General features: G+C 47.8%; 1 protein-coding gene across 2 annotated transcripts in view; it reads left to right on the forward strand.

Moving 5' to 3' along the window:
- The window catches only part of large2 (LARGE xylosyl- and glucuronyltransferase 2), a 55,259-nt gene that overhangs the window by 18,251 nt on the left and 23,894 nt on the right, over positions 1-13,114 (forward strand). The gene's annotated exons all lie outside the window — the stretch shown is intronic.

The raw sequence follows: 13,114 nt of genomic DNA on the forward strand, positions 1-13,114 counted from the left end.
GTGGGTTAGTTATGGGTTAGTGATGGGTTAGTGGTGGGTTAGTTATGGGTTAGTGATGGGTTAGTGACTGTAGTGCTAGGTTAGTGCTGGGTTAGTGATGGGTTAGTGACGGTAGTGCTGGGTTAGTGATGGGTCAGTGACGGTAGTGCTGTGTTAGTGACGGTAGTGCTGGGTTAGTGATGGGTCAGTGACGGTAGTGCTGTGTTAGTGACGGTAGTGATGGGTTAGTGATGGGTTAGTGCTGGGTTCGTGCTGGGTTAGTGATGGGTCAGTGACGGTAGTGCTGTGTTAGTAACGGTAGTGCTGGGTTAGTGATGGGTTAGTGATGGGTTAGTGCTGGGCTAGTGATGGGTTAGTGACAGTAGTGCTGGGTTAGTGATGGTAGTGCTGGGTTAGTGATGGGTTAGTGACGGTCGTGCTGGGTTAGTGATGGGTTAGTGATGGGTTAGTGATGGGTTAGTGATGGGTTAGTGACGGTCGTGCTGGGTTAGTGATGGGTTAGTGATGGGTTGGTGATGGGTTAGTGCTGGGTTAGTGATGGTAGTGATGGGTTAGTGACGGTAGTGCTGGGTTAGTGACGGTAGTGCTGGGTTAGTGACGGTAGTGCTGGGTTAGTGATGGGTTAGTGCTGGGTTAGTGCTGGGTTAGTGATGGGTTAGTGATGGGTTAGTGCTGGGTCAGTAACGGTAGTGCTGGGTTAGTGATGGGTTAGTGCTGGGTTAGTGCTGGGTTAGTGATGGGTTAGTGCTGGGTCAGTAACGGTAGTGCTGGGTTAGTGCTGGGTTAGTGATGGGTTAGTGATGGGTTAGTGCTGGGTTAGTGCTGGGTTAGTAACGGTAGTGCTGGGTTAGTGCTGGGGTAGTGCTGGGTTAGTGCTGGGTTAGTGCTGGGTTAGTGACGGTAGTGCTGGGTTAGTGCTGGGGTAGTGCTGGGTTAGTGACGGTAGTGCTGGGTTAGTGCTGGGTTAGTGACGGTAGTGCTGGGTTAGTGCTGGGTTAGTGACGGTAGTGCTGGGTTAGTGACGGTAGTGCTGGGTTAGTGATGGGTTAGTGCTGGGTTAGTGCTGGGTTAGTGATGGGTTAGTGCTGGGTCACTAACGGTAGTGCTGGGTTAGTGCTGGGGTAGTGCTGGGTTAGTGACTGTAGTCACTATATATATATATATTCATTTTTTTACATTTTTATAATTATTATCAGAAGAGTGAAGAAAAGGTTACCCTGAAATGCACACTCCGGTACACTAGGTGGCGGTATGCACTATGCAAGTTGGTTGCGATCCGCCAATGGAATTAAAAGAAGAAGAAGAAGCCCCTCTACGTACAGCTTCTCATCACGTCTCTGTACATTCATAACAAATACCACACATATTACGGTAATCAGCGTTGCATATGTGTCTGACCTAAATACCTTTCGTTCAGTCTTTGTTCATCCTGCATCGCTCTGTTCTGTTCTTTAATGTAACGTTACTGCGACAGAGCCTCTCCCAGCTGTTAGCAGACTGTCAGCGAGCTTTACCCAGCATGCAGTTCGGCGGAGAAATTTTATAAATGTACAATTATTAGTGCTACAAATTGTTTATCTGTCACAAACTGTTGTGTCGTGGTGTTTCGCCGTGTTAAAGAGCGTTCGTTGTGGGTTATTCATTGTTATAAAGTTATGACCATGAGTAGGGTTCCCTCTCAATACAGCGAAGACAACTGGCTCCGATTGTAGCGCTCCCAGCGGCGAACAATATATTTTGCTGCCTGTTGAAGAGCAACAGAAGTTGTTTTCGGCTGTGCACCGGTATGACGGTATATGAGAAATTCATATCGTACGGGAAATTAAAACCGGTATACCGGTTTAACTGGTATACCGGTTCAACCGGTATACCGCCCAGCCCTAATGCACATTGTACTCAAGACAACTATTTTTGGTATGAATTATCAGCGTCAGTGAGGCCCACTCTGTGTCGACATATGGCCGTCGCCATCTTGTTTTTTTAACATCCAGTGAACAGGAAGTGACGTAGAGACCTGTCAATCAGCGTGTAGCCCCGCCCTAAAGCATCCCCTGCTTTATGGTCTGTGTGACTCTAAATGGACCATAATGTACTAAATGAACATCATGCTGTATTGAAGAAGACTTGAAACTAGAGATTGAGACATAAACTCATGTTTACAATGTTTACTGAGGTAATAAATCAAGAGAGAAGTAGAGTCATTTTCTATAGACTTCTATACAACCAGAGGAGTCGCCCCCTGGTGGACACTAGAGAGAATGTCATGCATTAAAAAACCAAACCGTAGTCGTGTGAATGAAGAGTCTCAGATATCTGGTGAGATGGATGAACACTGTCTGAGACTCGTGTGGCTTCAGCCTGCTGTGTGTGTGTGTGTGTGTGTGTGTGTGTGTGTGTGTGTGTGTGTGTGTGTGTGTGTGTGTGTGTGTGTGTGTGTGTGTGTGTGTGTGTGTGTGTGTGTGTGTGTGTGTGTGTGTGTGTGTGTGTGTGTGTGTGTGTGTGTGTGTGTGTGTGTGTGTGTGTGTGTGTGTCCTATGCAGAGTGTGTCAGTGCTGCTGTCTGGTCCTGTTAGCTCTGACGACTGACAGCCGTGTCAACACAGAGAGCAGCTTATTAAGACGAGGGACAGGAAGAGGACGACGGGGCAGCAGCCCCTGTTTGTGTGTTTGTATGCGTGTGTGTGTGTGTGTCTGTGTGTGTGTGTGTGTGTGTGTGTGTCTGTGTGTGCGCGTCTGTGTGTTTGTGTTGTGTGTGTGTTTGTATGCGTGTCTGTGTGTGTGTCTGTGTGTTTGTGTGCGTGTCTGTGTGTGCGCGTCTGTGTGTGTGTGTGTGTGTGTGTGTGTGTGTGTGTGTGTGTGTGTGTGTGTGTCCTATGCAGAGTGTGTCAGTGCTGCTGTCTGGTCCTGTTAGCTCTGACGACTGACAGCCGTGTCAACACAGAGAGCAGCTTATTAAGACGAGGGACAGGAAGAGGACGACGGGGCAGCAGCCCCTGTTTGTGTGTTTGTATGCGTGTGTGTGTGTGTGTCTGTGTGTGTGTGTGTGTGTGTGTGTGTCTGTGTGTGCGCGTCTGTGTGTTTGTGTTGTGTGTGTGTTTGTATGCGTGTCTGTGTGTGTGTCTGTGTGTTTGTGTGCGTGTCTGTGTGTGCGCGTCTGTGTGTTTGTGTGTGTGTGTGCGTGTGTGTCTCTCCATCATGGCTGAAATGTTTCTGGGTGAATCACTTGAGACGAACATTCTACATCTAGAACATCTTCTGATTTCTCATCTTTTCCTTCCTGAGTGATACAAATCTGACAGTAAATCTTTATGTTTATCTCAATGTTCTGTTGAATATTATCAAAGCGAACATCATTCAAACAGAAGTTATTTGGGGCGTGGCCATGGGAGGTGTGTGGAGGCAGAGCACAAACACAGAGCACATGGCACACAATAACAACCAGGGGATGACAGACACATGAGGAGATGAGGGGAGACACAGGTCAGACAGGTGTTCCCCCCCCCCCCTTATGTTTGACCGAACTGTGTCGAGCTCATGTTGCCTTGTCAGTGTGGACCTCTACCTTCAGGCCTGTCAGTGTGGACCTCTACCTTCAGGCCTGTCAGTGTGGACCTCTACCTTCATGCCTTGTCAGTGTGGACCTCTACCTCCACACACCTCCCATGGCCACGCCCCAAATAACTTCTGTTTGAATGATGTTCGCTTTGATAATATTCAACAGAACATTGAGATAAACATAAAGATTTCATGCATGTCAGTGTGGACCTCTACCGTCATGCCTGTCAGTGTGGACCTCTACCTTCATGCCTGTCAGTGTGGACCTCTACCTTCATGCCTGTCAGTGTGGACCTCTACCTTCATGCCTGTCAGTGTGGACCTCTACCTTCAGGCCTTTCAGTGTGGACCTCTACCTTCATGCATGTCAGTGTGGACCTCTACCTTCATGCCTGTCAGTGTGGACCTCTACCTTCATGCCTGTCAGTGTGGACCTCTACCTTCATGCCTGTCAGTGTGGACCTCTACCTTCATGCCTGTCAGTGTGGACCTCTACCTTCAGGCCTTTCAGTGTGGACCTCTACCTTCAGGCCTGTCAGTGTGGACCTCTACCTTCATGCCTGTCAGTGTGGACCTCTACCGTCATGCCTGTCAGTGTGGACCTCTACCTTCAGGCCTGTCAGTGTGGACCTCTACCTTCAGGCCTGTCAGTGTGGACCTCTACCTTCATGCCTGTCAGTGTGGACCTCTACCGTCATGCCTGTCAGTGTGGACCTCTACCTTCAGGCCTTTCAGTGTGGACCTCTACCTTCATGCCTGTCAGTGTGGACCTCTACCTTCAGGCCTGTCAGTGTGGACCTCTACCTTCATGCCTGTCAGTGTGGACCTCTACCTTCATGCCTGTCAGTGTGGACCTCTACCTTCAGGCCTGTCAGTGTGGACCTCTACCTTCAGGCCTGTCAGTGTGGACCTCTACCTTCAGGCCTGTCAGTGTGGACCTCTACCTTCATACCTGTCAGTGTGGACCTCTACCTTCATACCTGTCAGTGTGGACCTCTACCTTCAGGCCTGTCAGTGTGGACCTCTACCGTCATGCATGTCAGTGTGGACCTCTACCTTCAGGCCTGTCAGTGTGGACCTCTACCTTCATACATGTCAGTGTGGACCTCTACCTTCATACCTGTCAGTGTGGACCTCTACCTTCATGCCTGTCAGTGTGGACCTCTACCTTCATGCCTGTCAGTGTGGACCTCTACCTTCATGCCTGTCAGTGTGGACCTCTACCTTCATGCCTGTCAGTGTGGACCTCTACCTTCATGCCTGTCAGTGTGGACCTCTACCTTCATGCCTGTCAGTGTGGACCTCTACCTTCATGCCTGTCAGTGTGGACCTCTACCTTCATGCCTGTCAGTGTGGACCTCTACCTTCATACATGTCAGTGTGGACCTCTACCTTCATGCCTGTCAGTGTGGACCTCTACCTTCATGCCGGTCAGTGTGGACCTCTACCTTCATGCCTGTCAGTGTGGACCTCTACCTTCATGCCTGTCAGTGTGGACCTCTACCTTCATGCCTGTCAGTGTGGACCTCTACCTTCATGCCTGTCAGTGTGGACCTCTACCTTCATGCCTTTCAGTGTGGACCTCTACCTTCATGCATGTCAGTGTGGACCTCTACCTTCATGCCTGTCAGTGTGGACCTCTACCTTCATGCCTGTCAGTGTGGACCTCTACCTTCATGCCTGTCAGTGTGGACCTCTACCTTCATGCCTGTCAGTGTGGACCTCTACCTTCATGCCTGTCAGTGTGGACCTCTACCTTCATGCCTGTCAGTGTGGACCTCTACCTTCATGCCTGTCAGTGTGGACCTCTACCTTCATGCCTGTCAGTGTGGACCTCTACCTTCATGCCTGTCAGTGTGGACCTCTACCGTCATGCCTGTCAGTGTGGACCTCTACCTTCAGGCCTTTCAGTGTGGACCTCTACCTTCATGCCTGTCAGTGTGGACCTCTACCTTCAGGCCTGTCAGTGTGGACCTCTACCTTCAGGCCTGTCAGTGTGGACCTCTACCTTCATGCCTGTCAGTGTGGACCTCTACCTTCAGGCCTGTCAGTGTGGACCTCTACCTTCAGGCCTGTCAGTGTGGACCTCTACCTTCAGGCCTGTCAGTGTGGACCTCTACCTTCATACCTGTCAGTGTGGACCTCTACCTTCATACCTGTCAGTGTGGACCTCTACCTTCAGGCCTGTCAGTGTGGACCTCTACCGTCATGCCTGTCAGTGTGGACCTCTACCTTCAGGCCTGTCAGTGTGGACCTCTACCTTCATGCATGTCAGTGTGGACCTCTACCTTCATGCCTGTCAGTGTGGACCTCTACCTTCATGCCTGTCAGTGTGGACCTCTACCTTCATGCCTGTCAGTGTGGACCTCTACCTTCATGCCTGTCAGTGTGGACCTCTACCTTCATGCCTGTCAGTGTGGACCTCTACCTTCATGCCTGTCAGTGTGGACCTCTACCTTCATGCCTGTCAGTGTGGACCTCTACCTTCATGCCTGTCAGTGTGGACCTCTACCTTCATGCCTGTCAGTGTGGACCTCTACCTTCATGCCTGTCAGTGTGGACCTCTACCTTCAGGCCTTTCAGTGTGGACCTCTACCTTCATGCATGTCAGTGTGGACCTCTACCTTCATGCCTGTCAGTGTGGACCTCTACCTTCATGCCTGTCAGTGTGGACCTCTACCTTCATGCCTGTCAGTGTGGACCTCTACCTTCATGCCTGTCAGTGTGGACCTCTACCTTCAGGCCTTTCAGTGTGGACCTCTACCTTCATGCCTGTCAGTGTGGACCTCTACCTTCATGCCTGTCAGTGTGGACCTCTACCTTCATGCCTGTCAGTGTGGACCTCTACCGTCATGCCTGTCAGTGTGGACCTCTACCTTCAGGCCTTTCAGTGTGGACCTCTACCTTCAGGCCTGTCAGTGTGGACCTCTACCTTCAGGCCTGTCAGTGTGGACCTCTACCTTCATGCCTGTCAGTGTGGACCTCTACCTTCATGCCTGTCAGTGTGGACCTCTACCTTCAGGCCTGTCAGTGTGGACCTCTACCTTCAGGCCTGTCAGTGTGGACCTCTACCTTCAGGCCTGTCAGTGTGGACCTCTACCTTCATGCCTGTCAGTGTGGACCTCTACCTTCATGCCTGTCAGTGTGGACCTCTACCTTCAGGCCCAATGTTCCCTCTAAGCTGCGCGCTTGAGCAATCGCGCACTGCTCGCACATTCTCAGCGCACAAGAAAATCTATGCAGCGCATAAAATAAAATTCAACATAAACGTATTAATTAATATCTAATATTAGTCCTAATCTTATCTAATCAATTAAACCAATAATAATAATAATAATAATAATTTTGTTTTCTGTACTATTTTGCAACGTAACTCAGTGAGTGACAGGTGTCCAGCCAATGATACGATTCGGTTCACTTACGCTACGCAGCCAATCATAGCATTGACACTATTGCCCTGCCCATTCGCGCCGTGCAGGTTAGCTAGCTAACAACAGTGCGGCGGAGTTACGAGACGCAAATGCTAACCCCTTATCATGGCGAAACGAACGGGCAGCGACACATCCACTCACCAAGCCATTGGAAAAAAGAAATGTGGTTCTTTTAAGATGGAATGGCTGTCGGAGTATGTTCAAATAGAAGAACAAGCGGTGAAACTGGGTGAGATTTCTTCTTTTTCGAGGGGGAAGGGTCTACTCTGCAAAACATGCAGCGAAGCTAAAGTAGCAAATGAGTTTTCCGAGGGAAAAATGTGGACTGAATGGAAGTTGGACTACCTCAAGCGTCACATTCAGCAGAAAAAAATAAAAATAAAATCAAAACAGCATCCAGAAATCGTCTTGAAGTGGCACATTTGGACCAGCTGATGCGCATAAAGTCAAAGCAAGAAGCAGACGAATCCATCAACCTGGACAAAGTGTACAACCATTGGAGAAGTGAGAAGGACAGACGTGAAAAATAAGGTAAAATTTAAGTCAGATTTGTGCATATTCTCGTGACATTTATTAAGATTTTTTACTTATGGATATTAATCATTCAATTATGTTACTACTAGATCATTTATGGGTAGTAGAAATGATAATAAAAAACTGAGTAATTACATATTTTACAGACAGAGTTACAGGAATTTACACTGTATCACAAGCTACAGCACACGTCATTGTGCAAAATGTGAATGTTTTAATGTGAACAAAATGTTATGTCTGAAAGGTGTATATGTATCATTTCTTCCAGAACAGGACCCTCACACAGGCCACAACAGGACCTCACACAGGCCAAAGCAGGACTATTCCCATGGCCAAGCAAGACTCTCACATAAAACATACTACACATCTCATGAACAACAAGATTTTTGTCTTTTTCCTTTAAAGTTTGTCAAATCACTTATATTAAAAGTAAACTAGTGAAAATTGCTGCTGTAATTTGATTCTTTTAATAAGCCATGTAACTTGCTATGATCCAAGGTTTTGAACAGGTGTGATACTGGTGTGTGGCCACAGCGTGCACATCTGATGTTGCTCACAGTGGTCCTCAGTGTGCTCAGGGAGCTTGTGTGTATGCCCAGACACATGAAAAATTAGAGGGAACATTGTTCAGGCCTGTCAGTGTGGACCTCTACCGTCATGCCTGTCAGTGTGGACCTCTACCGTCATGCCTGTCAGTGTGGACCTCTACCTTCAGGCCTGTCAGTGTGGACCTCTACCTTCATGCATGTCAGTGTGGACCTCTACCTTCATGCCTGTCAGTGTGGACCTCTACCGTCATGCCTGTCAGTGTGGACCTCTACCTTCAGGCCTGTCAGTGTGGACCTCTACCTTCATGCATGTCAGTGTGGACCTCTACCTTCATGCCTGTCAGTGTGGACCTCTACCTTCATGCCTGTCAGTGTGGACCTCTACCTTCATGCCTGTCAGTGTGGACCTCTACCTTCATGCCTGTCAGTGTGGACCTCTACCTTCATGCCTGTCAGTGTGGACCTCTACCTTCATGCCTGTCAGTGTGGACCTCTACCTTCATGCCTGTCAGTGTGGACCTCTACCTTCATGCCTGTCAGTGTGGACCTCTACCTTCATGCCTGTCAGTGTGGACCTCTACCTTCATGCCTGTCAGTGTGGACCTCTACCTTCAGGCCTTTCAGTGTGGACCTCTACCTTCATGCATGTCAGTGTGGACCTCTACCTTCATGCATGTCAGTGTGGACCTCTACCTTCATGCCTGTCAGTGTGGACCTCTACCTTCATGCCTGTCAGTGTGGACCTCTACCTTCATGCCTGTCAGTGTGGACCTCTACCTTCAGGCCTTTCAGTGTGGACCTCTACCTTCATGCCTGTCAGTGTGGACCTCTACCTTCATGCCTGTCAGTGTGGACCTCTACCTTCATGCCTGTCAGTGTGGACCTCTACCGTCATGCCTGTCAGTGTGGACCTCTACCTTCAGGCCTTTCAGTGTGGACCTCTACCTTCATGCCTGTCAGTGTGGACCTCTACCTTCAGGCCTGTCAGTGTGGACCTCTACCTTCATGCCTGTCAGTGTGGACCTCTACCTTCATGCCTGTCAGTGTGGACCTCTACCTTCAGGCCTGTCAGTGTGGACCTCTACCTTCAGGCCTGTCAGTGTGGACCTCTACCTTCAGGCCTGTCAGTGTGGACCTCTACCTTCATGCCTGTCAGTGTGGACCTCTACCTTCATGCCTGTCAGTGTGGACCTCTACCTTCAGGCCTGTCAGTGTGGACCTCTACCGTCATGCCTGTCAGTGTGGACCTCTACCTTCAGGCCTGTCAGTGTGGACCTCTACCTTCATGCATGTCAGTGTGGACCTCTACCTTCATGCCTGTCAGTGTGGACCTCTACCTTCATGCCTGTCAGTGTGGACCTCTACCTTCAGGCCTGTCAGTGTGGACCTCTACCTTCAGGCCTGTCAGTGTGGACCTCTACCTTCAGGCCTGTCAGTGTGGACCTCTACCTTCAGGCCTCAGGGAATAAACCAGAGGGAGGAGCCGGGAATTCACTCCCAGCTAAATCATGTTTGGCAGATATAACACTATGAGTTTATCTCTGCAAACTGTAGTTTACTCCAGGTTGGCTGCAGGCGATCGGTTCGGTCGGCTGCTGATGAAATGTTCAAAGTTCTGCTCACACCGAGGAAACCAAATCCAATCGCTTCTCTTTTTTTCTGGTGTGGAAAGACTTTTACATTCCACAGAGTTCAAAAGAATAAAGGACAAAGCTCACCCTCTATTATTCCTGACGGTATGTAAGGTGACACCTCCACTCTCTCACTCTCTCCCTCCCTCCCTCTCGTTTCTCCTCTGTTTTCCACTCCCCCCCTCCTCCCATCTGTCTGACGGATCTGAACTCGTTTCAGTAGAAGCCCGAGGAGAGGAGGAGGAAGCAGAGGGGGCTGAAATCAGAGCCGGGGAGGAGATTTATGGCGTGTTTGTGCACGAGGAGGAGGAAGGTGGAGGAGGAGGAAGGTGGAGGAGGAGGAAGGTGGAGGAGGAGGAAGGTAGAGGAGGAGCAGAGGGAAAGGGAAGGCGAGCATGAAGCAGCGACAAGAGGTTGAAGAATTGGGACAAAAGTCCGTCCGAGAGAAAGAAAAGAAAAGTTGTATTGTCGGAGCTCTGAAGGAGGAAGGAAGAGGAGGAGGAAGAGCTGAAGTTGGACTCGTAACCACATGTTGAGATCACACAAACATCCAAAGGTAGGACACCGGGTCAAAGGTCCTGAAGGTGCATTCGTTTAGATTTGAGACACAAAGCGAGAGGAACAGCCCGACGGGGAGAAGGTCGATTCCTTCAGTGATCTTTTGTACTTCACACATTCTGCTGATTCATCAGAGCTTTGTTTCAGAGAGTGTGGACTTCTCCTCATATGTTGCCTTTGAGACGTTAATACGAAGCTTCAGAGTGCTGCTCTGTGGTTTCCCTCCACGCAGCTGTGGACTCATTTGATTTCTCAGGTAGAAAGTAGTTCAGGTGCTGTGAGCAGAACAAATGGAGTTGTGTTGACCTCCGTGGGAGAGATGGGAGGAAGGTTTATCTGGGAACCTGGTGCTCCAATGATCACCAGGTTCTGAACGAAGCTTTGAATGTTGATGTTATATTTTATGTCTTCAGATTAAATGAGTTCATCTGAATATAACTCGTCACTTCTGTCTCTGGAGAGCAAACCGCAGTTAAAATGTAGTTTTTTAAACGCCAACAAATACGGATTGAGGCCGAATATTCCGTTGGATTGAAACATGTGAACGCTCCGGAGTTATTGCAGATGTTCTGATGTGTCTGAAACAATCCTACGCTCCTGCTTCTACTAATAGTTTCACAGTAATGATATGAGAGCAGCCTGTGCAGATGTGAATGCTTTCGACACAGCAAATGACTCGGGAAGAAACAGCTGAGCAGCATCCAATGCTGAGTTTGGGATTCAAACGTCAGAGTTGTGGATGAAGCTCGAGAAGCCCTGTGTGTAGATGTGTGTAGATGTGTAGATATGAAACTTCCGTCCTGCAAAGCACATTCACTTTGTACAAAGCTGTCACATGTTCGGTGAACCGTTGGGGTTTCCTTCAACATATTTGGTTGATGTGCTCTTATGAATTTTGAGATATCTGAAGTAGGGCTGGGCGATATGGCCTAAAAAAAAAATCTCCGATTTTTTTACAAAAAATCCGATTCACGATTTAAATCGATTTTTTTCCCCCAAAATTTTTTGCAGATGACAGAAGCTGTTGAAAACAATTTTTTCTTTTATTTTGTGATGATTTTCCCAAGTAGGTTGATAAAAATAAAGTGCAAACAAAACCTGAACATTGTAGAAAGGTGCCTGTAGTATACAAAAAGTATTTGGTCACTCTTTTGTTTGCCTGAATCATTTAAATATAAAATTAAATTAAACATAACATTAAATGGCATTAAATAGTAGCCTTCCATTGTAAACAACTGTGCAAATGTAACTTTTTACAGTAAGCTTTTCTAACTGAATACACTGATACAAACACAGCATGAAATAAAATGTATATGACCCTTTAACATTCACATTTTCAAAAGTGCAACATCTGATCTAACATCAACATAACATATTTTGCACAGTAAATAAGTGCATGTAAACAAAATCAAGTGCATTCACAACATAACCAACAGTATTAAACAGTAGTGCATGTTTTTTCTAAATATTTTTTGCCAGGAAGACAAGCCTGTCTACTACCTCTGGCTTCAGGCATGCACGGTGGCATGTAACAATGCCCCCCCACACACACTGAAAAGCCTCTCAGAGGGGGCACTTGTAGCTGGCACAGAGAGGTATTTCTTTGCTAAAGTACTTAGCCTTGGAAAGTTAAGTTGGTGACGCTTCCACCAGTCAAGTGGATCGGTGTCTGGGTCAACCTGCTGGACCACAGGTCAGTTGTTGCGGAGTAGAATGACATCCCCTCCAGCTCCGCAGAGATCCTTTGGCGTGTACTATTGTACAGCCGAGGCAAGGCAACGTCAGAAAAATGTTTACGGCTTGGTAGCACGTACCTGGGGTCCAAAGCTTTGAGACGGTGAATAAACCCCGGCTTTTCCACGGTGTATATGGGCACCATATCTTTTGCGATATACATCGCGACTGCATCCGTGATGGCTTTCCACCGGGCACTCTTCTTCTCATGCGGAGTACAGTTGGTGAATGTCTCCAAAATGCTGGGTTGTTTTTGTGAGGTGGCGGCGGCAGCAGTGAAGCTGCTGGCCGCCATTGTTTTAGTTTGTAAACAATGCGCGCGCACTCTACTACGGGAAAAAGGGGTGGGGGCGATTTTCTCGATTTTCAATAAAACACATCGCCTTAAAGCACACATTCGAATTAATCGATTAAATCGATTTATCGCCCAGCCCTAATCTGAAGCTTAGAAGTCAATTATTAACACAAATCATTTAAAGGACATTATTCCTCCCTTTGCACCCAAAGCTCTGTTTCATCCCCTCATAGTTCCCATTTTGTAAAAGTTACAAGTTTTCACTTTTAATTTGGAGTCCATGCAGTTTATAAAGAGCTGAATTTAAAGGGACTCAGGTCAGGTTCTTTGTTGCTGGTTGATTGATCTGATCGGGTGTGATCACGTTATCTGAATGACAGCTTTAGTTTAGCGTGTTAGCTTCCATAATGGCAACATTTCTGCTACCAGAGTTCAGGCTGTTTTGGGCTTCAAACTCTGTTGTTTTGATCAAATACAAGTTCTGCAGAGTGAAGTCAAAGCTTCATGTGTTAAAGCTGCATTCTCTCTAGTGTCCACCAGGGGGCGACTCCTCTGGTTGTATAGAAGTCTATAGAAAATGACTCTACTTCTCTCTTGATTTATTCCCTCAGGAAACATTGTAAACATGAGTTTATGTCTCAATCTCTAGTTTCAAGTCTTCTTCAATACAGCATGATGTTCATTTAGTACATTATGGTCCATTTAGAGTCACACAGACCATAAAGCAGGGGATGCTTTAGGGCGGGGCTACACGCTGATTGACAGGTCTCTAATAGACCATAAAGCAGGGGATGCTTTAGGGCGGGGCTACACAGTGATTGACAGGTCT

Source organism: Melanostigma gelatinosum (assembly GCF_949748355.1).
Source record: "Melanostigma gelatinosum genome assembly, chromosome: 2".
Taxonomy (NCBI): domain Eukaryota; kingdom Metazoa; phylum Chordata; class Actinopteri; order Perciformes; family Zoarcidae; genus Melanostigma; species Melanostigma gelatinosum.